The sequence below is a fragment of the Rhipicephalus sanguineus genome, chromosome 5 (assembly GCF_013339695.2).
Source record: "Rhipicephalus sanguineus isolate Rsan-2018 chromosome 5, BIME_Rsan_1.4, whole genome shotgun sequence".
In the NCBI taxonomy this organism is placed as follows: Eukaryota; Metazoa; Arthropoda; class Arachnida; order Ixodida; family Ixodidae; genus Rhipicephalus; species Rhipicephalus sanguineus.
In genome coordinates this window covers 115112896-115131196 of record NC_051180.1, presented here as the reverse complement: position 1 = coordinate 115131196, position 18301 = coordinate 115112896, and the positions used below count along the sequence as shown (strand labels likewise).

Below are 18301 nucleotides of genomic sequence, written 5' to 3'. Positions count from 1 at the left end.
AAAAAAATATTATGCTCTGCACTCAAATGGTTTAGGGCATTTGCCGACATGACCCTCCATACTTCTCAAGCTCTTCACGTGAATTAGTTGACGCTGTAGCCGCCAAAACGAACACACAGTATTTTGTGAGAGACTTCAATAATATTCTCGATCAAATTGCCCAGCCCTATTTTTACACACATTCGCCTTACTGTGCATTCGTTGTTGTTAGCCTTCCCACACAAAACAGCCTATAACATTGGCACCGCTTACTACAGGTTGCCTCTCTGGCTCTAGATGCGACAAGATCACCAGCAGTTAGCCACCTCGTTAAGTCCAAACTGTAGTCACGAAACGCACATATTCCAAATTTGATTAATCTTGCTGTTCAGCATCGGACTCGGATCGTTTTAAGTCGTGTAACTGGAATCTTATTGTTTGTAGATTTTATAATAGTGGAATCTCACTATTGGTAAGTACCTCACACACATATCGTCTCTTTGCACATCACCATCACCAACTCGCCTTGTGATGATGTAGGCCTTCCAGCGCTCTACGGTTTCACGTCTAACGTTACAAGACTCTTTATATATGTCTGTAAGCGTTCTATAGGTGCGCGTCACGCCCCCTAATTGTCTGGCGTCCTCGACGGCATTTCCTTTGAGAGTAAGATAGTGGGTGCCGTTATCTTATACTCAATTCACTAGTTTTGTTCCCATTCAACTTCGTCCGCTTGATCTCGACCTCTTAAGTAGTCTTACGTGCCGAAAGCACGACAAGGGTATGAGGCACGCCTTAGCGAGATGCGGGATGATAGGTAACCGCTGAGTTCTCTACCATGCGCCTATAAGTAGTGTACGAACGTTTATTTTATTTTTTTTTTCATGTGGCTTTCATCGAAGTGCGGGCCGCCGCGTTCGGGAATCGAACCCGAGATCTCGGCAGCGCCTCAACCATAACCGCTAGAGCTATACATACTTCAGTGGAGCTGAGCTAACGTTTTACAGACATGAATAGCCTCGCTCCGTGATCGCTGACTGCGCCGGCGTGCACGGAATGGCTGGATGGTTCCTGCGATTCGCTGGATTGCAGCCTCGGGTTGATATGGCCCCGGGGACAGCAGGCAACATGGTATCGCATCGAAAAGAAGCGGGCGCTCGCCCTGACTGTATACCAATGTATATATTTGCGCTTTTGCCATCTTACACGATATTTTACTTTCGCTTATCGTACTGCAGTTGTTGGGTGCGTAGTTATTGTTCCGCTTCTCTTTTTCGCTCTCTCTTTTATTCCGGCAGTGTCGACGTCACTGCAGTTTGCTCTATTGTACTACAATGTTGGAATTCAGGCCTATCAAGGGCGAGGCGAGCCTGTCACTTTTCACTGCGCCTGACTATATTTCGCTCTTCTTGTTATGTGAGCAGCTTGAAATTGAGATACAAAAAGGAAATACTTTTGAAAAATGGAGTTTGGCACATTTTACTGTCTCTCTCTCTCTCTCTTACGACACACAGCACGCACGCACGCACCACACACACACACACACACACACACACACACACACACACACACACACCACAGCCGGCGCGCGCAGCGCGCGCGCACGCACACAGACAAACACACACACATTACACACTCGCACGCACACACGCACACGGCGCACAACACACACACACCTATCGCACGCACGCACGCAGGGATCTATAACAAAATGAAGTAATTTCCAGTACACTAGGGGACACTTGAAATGCGAGCGCTTAACTTTAAACAAGGACTTAGGAAGGAAAGCACAAGCGCTATCCCCAAGTCCCTGTTTAAGTTACACGCTTCGTATTTCAAGTATCATGAATCGCCCAACTCGCCCGATCCGGCCACTTTGACATTAGGTGACCTGTACTAGCCTACTAACGTGATTTCTGCCAAAAATATATGTGAGCGTAGTTCAAAATAGATGTGTTTTGCTGCCACTTTGTACAGAAGCGCTCATTGTTCGTCTACATCAAGGTATGACAACCAGAAAGAAAAGAGACCCCCACACAATAAAGCGGCATCGGCATAAATCGCAGCTGAGAAAGAATTCGTGTCATGAGTTCATAATCCTTAGGTTTACAGTACTAGTGGTGACGTTGTTGCCACACCTAAACTTAGTTCACCCAGTGGGAAATAGAAAATTCATAATGTATAATAAAAGTTTACAGATAACTTGGCACGACAAGCAGCGGCGCCAGCATGCCAGACAATGATCGCTGTCCGTTGCACATTTCTTGCTGTTAACACATCTAGTTGCTGTTATACGAAGGTATTTTCTATACGCGAATAATGGGTAAGCGCACACAGCTATTGTGCAATAGGGTTAGCGTGTGGCGAGGATCTCATGATGTCGACGAGACTGTTTACTTCTGCGCTGATGGATTCGCTTGGCGACCTTACGGGCCAAGCTAGCTCTGGCCATGAAGTCTCTACAGACTACACAACAATGCTTTTAGGCCGGAGCCAACACCAGTGTTTCAGTAAACGGGTTCTCCTATGGAGCCTATAGAAACGACGTATCGAAAACGCTGGTCCCTGAACAAGGCTTAACTTACTTTGATGACGATGAGCAAATTTTAAATGGTTCCGCTTTCCCTCAATATGCATGTCATCAGCTTTTTCCTTGGTGCAAGTCGGTGAAATAACAGTGGCCGAATTCAAGAAGTTTTCTGTTTGTAAGTGCTCTTTGCCAGTGGCCAGTCGCCTCGTTTGATCGTATCCCCGGCGTCCGGATTGGCTGAATTTTACTTTGCATGAACAATTTTAGCGTAACCTATTTTCCGTGATTAAATTTGTTTCACATGGCAGGTTGCTTCGTATTTCTTTAGAATGACGAAGGAAATCTTGCTGCGTGAATGTGGAGCCTATTATGGCTTGTCTCGCGCGGCCAGGAATTGTTATAAATTACATTCATCTTTGCAGGCAAAAGAAAAAAAGCGATCTGTGACAACGAAATGCACACGCAGTGAAGACATGGCGCGCTACCACTGGCATGCTTCTTTTATTGCATACCGCATGCTTTAAATTGAGGCGATGTTGTTTAATAATGTTTTGTTTTTGTTTCCAGAGTTGTTCTACTCGTTGTCAAGCGAAATAAAAGAGAAGTCTATACAGCGTGCCCTGCGAAACAATATACAGCTTACAAACTATTTGGACCGCTTATTCACAGAAAAATATGAAATAACATGTTCTCAACGCATTATGCAGCACAGTGCTGGCTGTAAGACAAATACTGGAGAAAGAAAATGTATGCAGATCTAGTGGTGCTTGTTTTGAATCTACATGAAGCGAAGCGACATCCATTTAACTGTCACTGGCTTTCAGTTTTCATGCCAATACTGGTGTGACCCAACTACATATGTCATTACGCGAGTTTCTTCGATATTTTATTTTTCTGAGGCCAATGTACATTCTCAAATATTCATGTTTGCGTCACAAGATCTCATGGGTGCATGCTTGTTCCTAAAACATCACCTCTGGTCAGGAGGCGATGAAGCCAAACAAAACATAGGGGAAGTAATTTTATTTGTAGTTTTCCACTGAACTGTTGTTATTGGTAGATAAAAGGCAATTAAAGTGGATGGACAATGCGTACTGCCGCTAGAAGCCAACCCAGAACGTCGTGGGAACGTTGATTATGAATGAATGAATGAATGAATGAATGAATGAATGAATGAATGAATGAATGAATGAATGAATGAAAACAACTTTTATTAGGTCCAGCAGGGCGCGTTTCTGCTTCTTCTTTATTCCGGTGCGTTGGACGCATTTTTGTGTTTTCATTTGATATAGAACAATGGCGTTATAGCCGGTGTCACCTTACAAACACCACACCTTGCCTTTTATTCCCCTTACCCCCTTCCCCAGCACAGGGTAGCCAGCCTGTCTGAGAACTGGCAAACCTCCCTGTTTTTCCGTCTATTTCTTCCTCCTCCTCCTCCTCGAAAAAAAAAAGGGTTTTAGAACGTTATTTTAAATATTTGGAGATATTTATCGGTTGATCTATCCGTCCATAGACATGGGCTTTGTTTCTGCATTGCGCCGGCGTTTCAAATACACCTCTACAACCGGGGAATCGGGTTACGCAAGATCTCCCGTTTCGCCCGGCACGCCGTTGACAGACACTTTGTTCCGCACCGGAGGAGGCTGGCCGAGAAGAAATTCGGTGACGGACATCTAGATCGCGACGCCCCATTCTTTCACCATGATCCAAGTGTTTATCGCATTCCTCGTACAAGGAAAGGTCCCGGCTAGATCATGCTGTGGGCAGCGTCAGCGCGTCCGCGTAAAATATGCGCGCGCGGCAACGCGTACTCGAGGGCACGAGCTGCATGCGCGCTGCACAGAAAGAAGCGCGGCTCCCGGTTGTTTACGACAAAACGGCGGGTTGCGGCTGGTCAACTGGGACACGGATTCCAGCGCGCATTCTTTAGCTGCGAATGCACCGCCTCCCCCCCCCCCCTCCCCCACACACATACCCCTCTTTTTGGAAAATAGAAAACTGGGTGAGTTGAAATTGGTTCATGGCAGGCAAATGACGTTCTTGCCGTTGTTATCAAGCCCATATATATGTGGCTCATATGCACTACAGTGGATCGGCAAAGAAATGCTCTTGTGTTGTATACGCTTTCCTTTGTCATCCATCTTCTTTGTTGTCAGCATTTGTTGTTGTTGTTGTTGTTGTTGTTGTCTCCTCTGGACGCACGCACTAACGAAATGTGATTCGCCAAGGTTTCACGTTTGAAACATTATGGGATGTTAATCTCCTTTCGCTGTCTCTCAGATCTTATCTTGTCGTTGCTTATGAGCGCGCTGTTTTTGTACTTACCATGATTGCCCCCTGTAGTCAGTAATCCCCACCTATGAAATCAAATGCGTGTCAAACTGGGAAACGCATCAGCTAGCTCATCAAGCGCCAGCTTTCATCGATTTGAAGTAAATGTGTACTTAGAGGAGACATTAAGTACAATAAATTGTTGAAGAAATGCGAACTACGCTTTTCAAATAGGTTGTATTTGTTTGTTTAGCCGTCCAAACTTCGAGCATTCAAGCGGTTGCGAAATCGGCCCACGTTGGCTGTACACGAAAATGCCTTAAACAAAGAAACACCCTGGTTGGACCCTCGCCTCCTTTGTTTCCTTTCTTCCCAGACTCGTTAAGCTTGGTTAAATTAATCGCACTTAACCAGTCAACACATCGAACCAAACCCTGTTTTATAAAGAAAGGCGTAATTGGGGCACGCTTCCGGTCAATTTCACAGAGTTTTTCTCTCTTCGATGCCCACGCAGATTATATAATAGTACATGGGCGTTTCTGGGTTCCAAGAACCCCCGCGATACCGTGCTTATTAGCAGAGATGAATAATTAGTCCCTGCGCTGCGGTTCCACACTTTCCTGAACTGCTTATACAACCACATCTCACTTCCTCAGCCCTCTGCAGATTAAAGAAAAGTCTAATTAAGCGCGCGAGCGATGTTTGCTGCGCCGAGTCGGCCTTCTTGTCGGCTTTCTCTCAGCTCTTCTCTTACGCCTTCTATTTTTTTCCCTCTGCTTTTACACTGATGTCGAGGTGTCCACACACGGGAGACGGTTTATTTCCATTCATAACCACTTACCACGTAGTACGTAGTCACTATACGCACAAACACGTCATGAGGGACAACTTGCGGTGACACCGGATGCAGGAATCGAGAACTAAGTATTAAACGCCTATTCAGGTTCCTCGTACGGTGTACTTACCCTGAACCGCCCCCGGTTCGACCTATCCCCGAGTCGCTGAGGCGGCCGGATCGCTTGCACTCTTCTGGTGTATAATTCGTCAATCGATACGCGACCACCAGGTCTGCAGGGTCGGTGTATACTATATAGAAGCCCAAATATGGCACCCACTTGATCTCAAGAGGCAACGTATTGATCAACCCAGCAGTTTCCTTCGATAAGCGGTCAAAGTGTTCGCAGAGGGGGGCATAATAATGAAAGTTAGAGTGGTTAAAAAAAAAAAAAACACATGCACGTCGTTCGAACGATAGTGCACCGAAGGAAAGATGAAGAACCGCCCTTATGTATACCTAAAGGAGTTCGACTAACACGGTGTGGGTCGTATGGCATCGCGCGAACATGCGTGCATTTTATTATATAAGCCTGATGCTGGGAAGAAAATGAAAGAACCAGTTATCGAGCGGGCCCTGCTCTTGCGCAATTTCCCAGCCAGGCATTTCGGCCGACGCAGGTGGATTGCCGTTGTATCGATATCTGATAGACTGCGCCGCTCTCACTCCGCTGCTTTTCTTCGTGCCCTCGGCAGGGTTTGATCGACTGCAAGCTCGACATTCATGGGCTGCTGATTATGACGATCCTTTCTCTTTTTTTTTTTCGAGATTGAAAGTTCGTTCCTGCAGCCATTCGCCTTTGCATCGTAAGCGCGCTACAATGTGCATAGCGGTCACGTATGAACCGTGCGTCGCGTTACGTTCATGTAACATGCATCTTCTTGACTCCTGTACTGATCTTCATAGCGTTTTGTTTTCGTTCTATAGTTTGCCCTCACAGTCCTTAGCCGCAGGGTTAACCTCAGAGTTTATACACCACATGTTAGCAAAGTACCACTCATAGGCGTGCGCACAGGGGCGGGGGGGGGGGCAGGGGGGCCGGCCACCCCAACTATATAATCACGTAAGAGGGGGGGGGGGGCGCAATATCAGCCACGTACATTGACCCTTTTAGTCACATAGTTGGGGGGGGGGGAGGCGCAAAATCTGCCCCCTACATTGACTTAGGCTAGTAGGGTGGGGCGACGCTGCGATGAACCTTTGCCCCCCCTGATGGGGAACCCTGCGCACGCCTATGGTACCAGTTATGTTCTGTGATTGGCAGACAATCGACAGTGTTTGAGAGCGACAGGATGAATACCAAGAAAAGAGGAGCGCAGCCGACTGCGGTAAACAATTAGGTGGTGTCATTAAACTAACGAGTTTCCAGGCGTGATGCGCATTCAGCTCGCGCAAGAGAGGGGTAAAATAAGGGTCATTAAGAGAGGCTTTCGTTCTCTGGTAGACTTAAACTATGATGGTAGTGCTGGTGGTAGTGGTTAAAGTCCCTAGATATTTTCTTTTTTTTTTTTCTACTATGGCCGAAAGGCAAAATACTTGGAGGACGCTTGAGCTTCGCCTTCAAGAGTAGAACGCGATCGCGTAATCAGGCCCCCTGCGCATCGCCTTCCCAAATGCTACAACCCGGCTTCGGTTCTCGGTCGATGCTTCAACCGTGCTGCAAGGAAACGAACGTCTGTGCGCGTAACATTCACCGTTTCAAGCCATCAAAGAATGCCTAATGCAAGTAGAGTCGCGAAGTGCCAACTACGCCGTAACTCTTCGTTTTGCAAATCACCGAAGGGCCCACTACGCGTCCGTAAGGCAACACGCGAACTTATGCAGCTGCTCACTTTGTTGATGCTTTTGCTGCTGATGATGATTAAATATGTCTGAGCACTTTATAATGGGTGGGTCTTTAAAACACCCACTCGTTGCGCAATTAACATCTTTTGACGCCTGGTGCAATTATGCGCTTCTGCCACGCAATATTACATGCTAGTTAGTTAAGTAGACTCCTCCCACTACATGACATTCATAGAGTGTTTTTTTTTTTTTCGAAGCAGTTTCAAGCAATCGCGTGGCTCTGTGGTAGAACACCTGCTTGCCAAGCAGAAGGCCTGGGTTTTATTCTCGCCTGAACCGGATATTTTTATAATTTATTTTAATGGCAACTTCCTCGATTTTTCGCTCACGGACAACGCTGATTTTTCGCTCACAACTAGCGACGCCGACACCGACACCGACGCCGGAATTTCTTTCGGCGAAACGAGCTCTTTAGCGCTATCGCGTTAACATATAGAAACTTTTGTGGTGGTGGTTGTGATGATGATAATGATGACGACGACGACAATGAATAAGTCCTAATCTGTTATCACAATTTTATTTTCTTTTTCTGAGACGAAAGTTGGCAGGAACTATAGCTACATGTGCAAGCGCATTCTTTTCGATTTCGGGTTTGGTCTGTGCCGCGTATAGATCTCGCTCGCGCGGGCGGTCACGTGCCGCGCACACGGAATCCGCAGTCGCACAGCTTTAGGCGCGTGATGCGCAAGCAACCTGTCTCCAACGGCGCATTATGTCTCTCTCTCTCGGCCTCCTGCTCTTTCTCCCTCACTTTGATGGATGCGTGCGCGTCAGGAAAAACGTCGTCACATTCGTCTCCGTCTCTCGTGCCCGAAAGACGCGCCCGAACGAAAAGTTCCCTCCGAAAGCGCAACGCCAGCGAATTGTTGTGTCCGCAGAATAAAACTGTCGACGCCATGGCGCCTCCCGACAAACTTTCAAAGTGCGCCGTTTCGTCCACGACTGACAGGCGTCATCGCTGTTCGCACGTCCGGCACTCGAATCGACCCCTTGACGTTCAGCACGTTGGCTGCTTCTTCCAAGTCAGCGCAAGGTACGAATTGGTCTCGCAAAGTCATGCCAGTGTGGGCCAGTATGTTTTGTTGCGGCGCCTTTTCCGGTACTAATCCGCCGTCCTTATTTACGTATTTTTATTTATTTAAAGATACTGCAATCTTATACGAGATCTTGGCAGCGTGCTATATATGTAAAAAACAGAAAAGAAGAACATGGCTGATGCCTCCGTCAAAAGTGAAAGTGAACTGCGTCTTCGAAAGTGAACTGCGTCTTCACAGAAGTGTAACTCATTGTTTATTGTACATTGATGTATGAGAGCTTGTACAATGTCTATTGGCGTTTGATAGCTGTTTGACGTGGATTAACCCACGTTGACGCCTACTGGCACATCTCCATACCGACGGCTAACGCCAAAGATCATGATTTAACCCTTGTGGTAGCTGAAGTCGTTAACGTACACCTGGACACAGCATATGCTTAATCTCAACCAAAGATGGCATCAACAAGCACATAACAGTGGTACTTGATATACAGTCATTCAGAGCGTCATCATTCGAGGAGAGAAACGCCAAGGTGTGCACTTCCTAGTAATAGGGTAACGTACGCCTACATGTACTCATGCATACGCCTGTGCTCAGGCCGTTACGGCGCGTTGCACTAACGCTTATCTCGGAGGACACGGTCATGACGCAGTATTTAAATACTGCATCGTGGTCTGTGAAGGATCATGATGCATGATCCGGTCTGGGATCACGTCTGGGAAGTTAATGAACTTCACAGATACGGCGACACCGCCCCCCGCCAACCAAGTTCACTGTGAAAGAAAGGTGTGAGAAATATAAGGCGTGTTTGTGAAGCCTCACGCATGAGTGCCGGTAGCGCAGTGGGAAGCGCGCCCGGAACTTATCGTCGCAAACCGAGAGGTCGTGGGTTCGGCTCTCAGGTCATCCAAGCCAACGAAACTATTTCTTCTGGTTTTTCTTTGTCCTCACTGACTTCACTGACGGAAATACGTCGGTGAAGTCTTTGTGGACCCCGGTATAAAACACTTTCGTGTTAAAAAATTACCGGGTGAAAGAATAGTCAATGAGTTTCTTCGCACTCGCGTTTTGAAGAACAAAACAAAAAAGCACGCAACGTTATTCCAACAATTTTGAAATCAGACAACCACTTATGACGAAAAAATAAAGAAAGAAAAACAAACGAGCGACCTCGGCCTGAGCAAAAAGTTGCTTGTCACTGAAGGTGTGATTCAAATTGTGATAGCGAATACTGTGTCACACAGTTTTATCGGACTGTTTGTTCCATTCCGCTATCGTCCTCGGAAAGTAAGAATACTTCAAATCGTTGAAACACGTCCCTTCACTCGGCGCTGCACCTTGACTCGAGAAAGACCATGGCAGAGATCCACCCTGTGGCAGAAATGGTCACTGGATGGGAGCGATAATCGTAGTCTTTTCTTGAGAAACGCTGCATCATTTTCAGTCCAGCGGCAGCGCTGTGCTCAGGTGGTCGAGATAAGAGAGAACTTCGAGTCAACGCTTGTTTCAGAATACGGGGCTAATGCCTTACCGTGCTTTTCGTGCTTGGCCAGTCCTTAGAGCGACGGTCCACCCTTGTTATCAATGAGATCCCCCGGCTGTGAGTGGTGGACTTCTACACCACTTAGAATACCAGCCCAAAATACCTGCCCTGGCGTTACAAAAAACATTAATGCCAGTCCAGAAATTGTCCAGCATATTATATTTACGGCATAAAACGACATTAGACAGGACCCGTCTAGCCAGCCCACTCTTTCCAGCCAAGGGCGTGCCACCTCCAAAAAAAGAAAGAAGAAAAAATTTCTGGCTTCGCCACTTCGTGGTTTATACCACAGAGTCTTCTGCAATATTTACTTGAGGGAACTGTGGCGCCGCGATTATTCAGCCACCGTGGGAATGACGGGTAGTACGTGGGTTTGCCTAGTCTTCGTGCTTGTGGCTTCGAAGTTCGAACGCACTTGTGGCTTTGTTTATTTTTGTGTTTTGCATTTTGGATATTGTTTCGCATCAAGAATGGCTCGTTGTGAACACCGTGCGCTGATTTGAATCGGTGCTCCCAAAAGAGTCAAGGTGGTGAAGTTAGACTGCTGAACTTTCGCTGAACTTCGTGAACTTCCTCTTGCGACAAAGCGACTGCAGGCCACACGAAGCGACACGGAGCCGAAAGAACGAAGCGGAGGCAAATCTATGTACTACCCATCATTCCCATGCTGGCTGAAGCGCCATTTGTTGCAGCTCTGATAGACAATAGCACCAGATTTCTCTCTATAGTGTCTTATTATGAAACTCTATGGTTGGCACAATAACATGCACTATATTGGGCCAGTTTGTACATAGCTACTTCAAAGACGTGGAGCAATGTTTCAAACGTTCTTTTTGTCCCTTCTTTTTTCTTCTCGTTTGTAACCTTGCGCTACGTATTTCATGTAGTGATACTTCAGAGCTTCTGTATATGGCTCCCTAAAAGGAGCGTAATACAACATGTGGTTGTTGCATCCGCGATAGCTCTCGTGATAACCAGACTGCTGTCAATACTCATGCGCACACAAGTGCTTAAACGACAGTGTTCAATGCTCTAACGGGTGATCGGTGATGTAACCATGTGCCCGTAAGCTTCGGGTGATAAACGCTGCTTTCCCGTAGGAACCATTGCCTGTTCAGTCCCTGGCAGAGACGATGCAATAGTTCACACCGACTGCCAGACGTCGATGCTATATGCCAGACGCTCCACAGTTTGTAACACCACGCCCGAGCTTTTCCACTGCGAGGGTTCACGTTTGAGGCCGGCCAGCAGAATACCTGAAAGGAAAAAAAACGACACTAAATTTTCATGACACAGAGTAGCTTCCGCGTAATAGTGAGGTGTCATCATCTTTTTATCATATAAATAAAGTGATAATAAAGTACATAGAAAAAAACAGAGCGAGGCTGAAACATAAGAGAGAGCGACCAAAGGAAAGAAGTGATAATAGCTTCTGGGGTTTTGCGTGCAAAACAACGATATGATTACAAGGCACGGCCGCAGTGGAGGACATAGGTCGGCATAAAAATTGGAGCTCACTCAGACTCACTCAAGAAATATATTTTGCTCTGAGGGCTCACTCGGACTCAGACTCACCAATACTTTCCTCAACCGGACTCACTCGTATTCAGGCTCACTAAAATTTTCCTCAACCGGACTCACTCAGACTCAAGCGCACCAAAATATTACTCACCCGGACTCACTCAGAGTCAGACTCACGGCCCTATCTGAGTCTGAGTGAATCTGAGTGAGCAGACTCATGAGTGAATTTGCCGAACTATGGTGGAGAATTCCGGTAATTTTGAACATCTGGAGTTCTTTGACGTGCAGTGACACCTCACAGTACACGGGCCTTTGTAGCATTTCTCCTCCATCGAAATGCGAGATGGAGTGAGAAGACGAAATAGAGGACAAAGGGCGGATGCAATGAAAGCATAACGGATGACAACACTGTATAGAACTAGACGTGGATCTACGTCATAAACTCAGCGTGCTGCACTCAACATCCCGTACACGGCCTGCGTGCTAGCAGGAATTCAAGCGGTATTAATTCTCACGGCGTTTAGACATGAAACAAAATTTACATTCTCTGTACCTAACGCTAAGGACGGCAGATCCGAAAGCCTGTGCTCATCACCCAGCACCTGGAGTAGCCTGTCAGGCGAATAGCCAGGCTAACATCTCCAGCTTTTCATTAAAGCGTTTCTCTCTCTCACACACACACTTTTGAATCACCTTTAAAACTGACTGCGATTCACATGTGATTCACGTTTGATTCCCTTTATGCACTTTAATTATCACTTCTAATCACTTGCCATACACTTGCTACATTAATTAACATTTGACTTACCTTTAACCAAATTTAATTTCTAACCGTTGAATGTGGGTGTACACCGCACGTGACTTTCTTGTAGCGTTCGTGTTGCCAACGCCGAATGCAGGATTTTTTCTACTTGGGAGCCGTATAAGGCTTTCGCTTTAGTAATATATTTAACGTGTCTGACGGAGCAGCATTGCACGAGCTCATGACCTATTTTTGCCACTGGACCTTCATCTCGTCTCTCCGATAGATGCGTGCCATTTTGGAGCACGCTTCTGGCCTTTGGGCAATTGAAGCTGCTTGCTGGCCATCCGGACGCCTCGGCTCTCCCCCGTTCAAGAGGTTTCGGTCACTTTATCAGAAGTATTCGAATGTATATCATTCGTTACTTACGCGCGATTAATCAGTCGGAGTGCTTGAGGAAACATCGCTCCGATAACAGTGTCCGGCAAGCCCGCACTGACGATGCCTGGAACTACAGCTCTGACACTGAGCTCCAACCTCCAAGTCGCAGAAGGTCGAGGATATATTTATATATAACACTGAGGAGCGGTGCGCGGTTGGGCGCGCGTCGAGGGGGCGTGAGCCGCCAGCCAACTTACCGATTAAAATGACGCCGAGGCCCACGCGTCGTTAATTAATTGCAACTTGGCTCGCAACGTGGCGTGTGCGCAGGTGTACGCTGCGTGCCGCGTCGCAGAAACAGCTTGACACCCTGCTGGCAGTTCGCAAATTCCGCCGCGCTGTGTCGGCGGCAGAACGGGCGCGCGTGTTAGAAGACCTGTGGCGGAATCTCGTACACGTTCAGTCTTCGTTCGGTTTTCCACGGTTCAGTTTCGGCTCATGTAGTTGGGCCAGATGGCGTATTCGAACATCTGCAGGTTCTGATCAATCTCGTGAGGCGAAAGCGAAGGTTCGAACACCGAACAAAGGCCGAACGTTTACAATATTTCGTCCTTGGTCAGTGCAACGCCTGTCTCAGTTTCGGCTTTCATACGAGCTTTCATACGGACGCTGCGCATGGGATGCTTGCTTACATACGCATTTACACTTCGGGCATATCATTTTCTTTGACCCTTAAAGTGATAGTATGGCACTGCATATGGCAGGGCAGGGAAGGTTTTGTTGGGGATATAGACCACGACTAGTAGTGAAACGGAGGCAACGGGGTAAAGATATACACTGACTCCTCTTGAGGAAGGCTGGGTGTGTAGAGTTGCAGGAGGTAAGTGATTGTTCTTGCAGCAAGTGAAAAGCGGTGCCACTTCTTGTCTCACCGCTCTCCAACTGCAACAGTCATGTTTGCAAAAACAAATGCTGCACAAACACGAAAATACAAGAAACACGAAGCCAAGAATATCGGTTTATATTAGCAGCACAATCAGTATTTTTACCTTATTTAGTATTTTCTTGATATTTCTGATATTCCTCCGAAAATTGCGCTAATTCGCGGGCAGTAGTGTTCTGAGAATTTTCTGTTGGCCATGGGCCCCAAATTTTTCCTGTTTTTAATGGCCGTCTATACAAACCATGTAGTTTTTTGCAAAAGATTGTTACGAGGAGCAGCATAGTTTTTGCAATGGTGAACAAGGTGCTCTATGTCTTCTGCAGCCTCTTTGCATGGGCATGTAGCACTGTTAGTTTTACAGCGAAAGCTGTTATGAGACCATTTCACCGGCCGTTTTTGGCGCCGTAGTTGTCCGCCGCCGCCGCCGCCGCCGCCGGTGTCCGTAACCAGTATCGATCGAAATAAGAAAAAAAACGAAATAAGAAAAAAACTCCAGGATGGAACGAGGTTCGAACCTGGGCCCTCTGCGTGGGAGCCCAGTATTCAACCTCTGAGCCATGCCGGTGCTTGAAATTGCTTTGCAAAAAGGTCCTATACAGGCTTCATGTCGGAAAGGAACCACATTAGCATATGCAATATAGCGTGGTAGAAGAGTAAAATAAGCACCAAGCGTCCCACAACGCGAATTCTGTAACCAGGCGTCACACAATGCGAATTGCGCAACGAGTAGGTTGTTGAATGCTTCCAACCCATTACAAAGGACTCTGCCATAATTCTTCATCGTCATCAGGCACAGCATCAACAAAGTGCGCATAATGCCTTACATGCGTATAGCAGGTACCAACGCTCTCCGTAGAATGACGAAAAATGGCACAGTGCCTGCTGCCCTACTTCTCAAAATTACAATGATTATAGCGTAGTGGGTTCCTCACAAGTGCACTTGTATTGGTTGCCAAGGAAGCCCATAAGCGCATGATCCACTTCCTCGGGGTCTCAGTAAAATTACACTGATTATAGCGTAGTGGGTTCCTCGCAAGTGCACTTGTATTGGTTGCCAAGGAAGCCCATAAGCGCATGATCCATAACCTCGGGGTCTCAGTAATGTTCTTCGCCCCCCCCCCCGTCTCTCTCCCACGTCAACGTATGTTATACAGCATGACGGGAGAGGGAAATAGTGACCGGGCGTCACCCAATGCAAATTACATAACTGGTGAGCCGTTTAAAGATTCCAACCCATTACAAAGGGCTGAGCCATAATTCTTCATCGTCATCAGTCGTCGCGTCAACAAAGTGCACATGATGCCTTACTGACGCGTAGCTGGTGCCTCGCTTCTCCGCAGAATGACGAATAATGGCTTAGTAGGTGCTTCCCAACTTCACAAAAATGCTGGTTTATGGCGTAGTGGGTACCTTTCTAGTGTACTTGTTTTGTAGCCCCAAGAGAGCTTAACGGGCTCTAGAAACGCTGCTCTTCCAGCTTTCGCTGTGACTGTGCTGCGGTTTCAGCGCAGGCCTGGCGTTTTTTTATTCGACAGAGGATTCGTATGTAAAATACGCGTTCGTGAGTGCTGACACAACGATTAAAGGTATCTGCTGGGCTCAAGAGAGCTGGAGAACGCGAGAAGGTGAAACGTCAAGCATAGTAAAGGACAGATGCGTTGAATAGAAGGCTTAACGATGTCGTGTGGCACACGAGGGTGCTCTCAGCGCATTTACCGAATCAAATTCATAGCACGACCCGTGGGATGTGCAACGAGAACTTTACATTTGTAATAGTAATAATTGTTGGCGGTTGGCGTCCTACAACCTCGATATGACTATGAAGGACGCGGTATTGGAAGGCCCCGGAAATTTCGACCACCTGGGGTTCTTTAACGTGCACCTAAATCTAAGTACACGGACATCTAGCGTTTAGCCTGCATCGAAACGCGGCCGCCGCGGCCGGGATTCGATCCCGCGACCTTCGGGTCAGCAGTCGAGCATCACCGAAGCGGGTAACTTTACATTTCTCCTCGACCATTTTTAGTTGTTTTTTCATCTGAGCGATTTCATAGTGGTTGATCTCTTTATGGTTCATTGTCGTAAATACAGCACCTTATGGCTTTATACTTTGCTTAATAAGATAGGTGTTTATTTCTGTGCTGACTGACGTCCACTCTAGGCTGCCACTTCCACTACTCCTAGCATCGCAATGACAGCGACCAAAGAAGTTTCATGTATTGTGCTGAAATAATGATAAAACAATGACTCAAGGACAGCCTAACAATGTATACGTATACAATAACTATGTAAAGCGACGTTGCACTCTTTTTTTCGTTGCTTGCTAACTCGGCAACAACGATTTCTCATGCACGAACGGCCGCAGATTAAATATGGCGTGACAGAAGCGCATTGGCCGACGGAACCTCAATTCAAAACGTGTACAACGACATTCAGCAAACGACCAGTATAACCTTTTTGTTGTTGTTTTTTTCGTGCTCTGCGTCTCGCAGCATTTCATGATTACTTCTCCGTGACAGCGAAATGCAGTTGTGATAATAACTATAAGTGGTAATCTATGTACTTGATGCCAAGCGTACAACACAGTACTAACCAGGTAGGAGGGCAACGTGACGTGGTTGACGTGGCTGCGGAACTAGGAATGTTCGATGGTGCTTCGTTACAGAAAGTTTAAAGTACCGATTACAAGGCTACATTGCGGAGTCCCCCCACACAACTTTTTAACATTTTACAATCGCGGACTCATGTATGGTTCTTTCAAAATTGTGCTTTCATTGTAATGAGAACGAATGTTCCCCAACATATCTTGTTCCCGCTCTACTTTTCAAGGCAAACGAATTGTACAACCCTTCGTAAAGGAGAGCTTCAATTTGACTTCACCGGTGATACTTTCCTGTCGTGGTACCCTACTGCGTTTTAGCCGCAAGAGGGTTGTAGTGTCCTAGGCACGATGCAAACAAAAACCACAAGTTGATTTTTTTTCTGCTTTCGTTTTTGTTTACAAAGCGTACTAAAACTTATCCTTTTCATTGTAATTTTTCGAAAATTATTTTTCTGTGACTATCACGTAGGATAAGCACTGCTTACAGATATTATGTAGCGCTCAACGTTCTTTTTGCTTGATAATTATACACAATTTACTAATATTGTTTCAATTTATTTACTCTTTACTTTTCTGGTGCAGTATTCGCACTTTACGTTAGAATTGTTCGCACTAGGAAATCTCAGCTAATCTCGATTCAAGATGTATCATTAGCGAATGTAGACGTAGAACATTTACGAAAGAAAAGCTTTGAGGATTCGGCCCCTTGACTGTTCTACCACCCAATTCAGGGCCAACCTCCGTAGTAGAGCACGGGGAACATCATCGGTAAACAAAAAGAAAAGTTCCGCCAGGGTGTATATATATTTGAAGTCTCGTCTCATGCATGAACGAAGTATCCATTCGGACAGTCTAGAGAAGTCCGTGCTCTCGGCGTCCGCAACATCGTTAGCGCGTATACTTTCGCTATCTCAACCCGAGCACACAGTGCATCGAGAAAACAAGCACGCTTACTTCTCACGCTCAAGTGAATCTCTTGACAGACGCTATAACACATTCATCATTCTCCCAGGTCTCAGAAAGTCGCGCGCCGAAGAGGTCTAGGCAGCCTCGTTAATGAAGGACTCGTTCGCGAAATTGCCGAATGCTCTCGTTCGAGGGAACAAAGCCCTTTTGGAATTCCGGTGATCGTGGTAAGGCAGTTTACGGTGCACGCATGGCGAGAGACAGTTTGCTGGCGTGAACTGGGGCGTGGCTCGACAACTCTCTAATGTATTTTATATTGTTGAAAAAAAAAAATGCCGGCCTCCGTTCAAAACGCCTCCGCTGATGAGTCGCCTCCGGCGAATGGCCGGAAGGGGTGACGGGCGTTCGCGCAATGCCGGTGGGAGATGAGATGAGGGGTGGGGGGGCGACCACGCGTGCGCGCATCGCTATGCGCTGCTTACGAGATGAGCGCGTGGTACCCTGGCATGAATACATAATGACACCCCCGCTCACCGGTCGCGTGATTTCCAAATTTGCGGTGGAAGCGCGATCCCATGCGCGGATGTACCGTATTTACTCGAATCCATGGGCAAGCCTCGTTTCTATAAGGCCAACCTCCAGATTGGGGAGATAAGAAACTATTTATAGATGGCTTTCGCTGACGTCGCTGAAACTGAAACAGCCACGTTGGAGCACCCACATAGCGGGACGCGAAATGTGTGATGTCACATTAGCGTTATCAGTACATCGCATGATGGTTCTTTCGCTATTCATGCACAGAGGCCCAATAACGTTCCAGCGACGTCGTTATCACAATGAAGTAGGTTGATCGCCGCGTGATTGTACTGCCTCGACGTCATCTAAGCCGCCATGTTGGAGCCATGTTTTGCGTTCATGACGTCACGTGCAAGCTATCAATATATAACTTTTTAAGGCGAAAGCCTTAAATTGACCGTCGGCGTCTGCGTCCCGCGGCGTTCACGAGTGATTGCGAGAGATCATCACCACTTTATGACGTCACAGATCTACAACATATGTGACATCACCATGTCATCATGACCTCCTATATTGTGACATCACTTGATGACGTCGACGCTTGGTTAAAGCTGGGCCGATCACGGAGGCAGTGCAAGGTACAGAAA

At 46.9% G+C, this 18301-nt stretch overlaps 1 long non-coding RNA gene across 2 annotated transcripts in view; it reads left to right on the top strand.

Moving 5' to 3' along the window:
• LOC119394159 (uncharacterized) overlaps positions 1-18301 on the top strand; it is a 341546-nt gene that overhangs the window by 252750 nt on the left and 70495 nt on the right. The window contains exon 1 of one of the 2 annotated variants that reach the window (XR_005184062.1): positions 8481-8496. The exons of the other annotated variant lie outside the window; for it this stretch is intronic. This is a non-coding gene — a long non-coding RNA (uncharacterized LOC119394159). Of the gene's footprint in view, positions 1-8480; positions 8497-18301 lie in introns of those variants that run through there. 2 annotated transcript variants of the gene reach the window in all.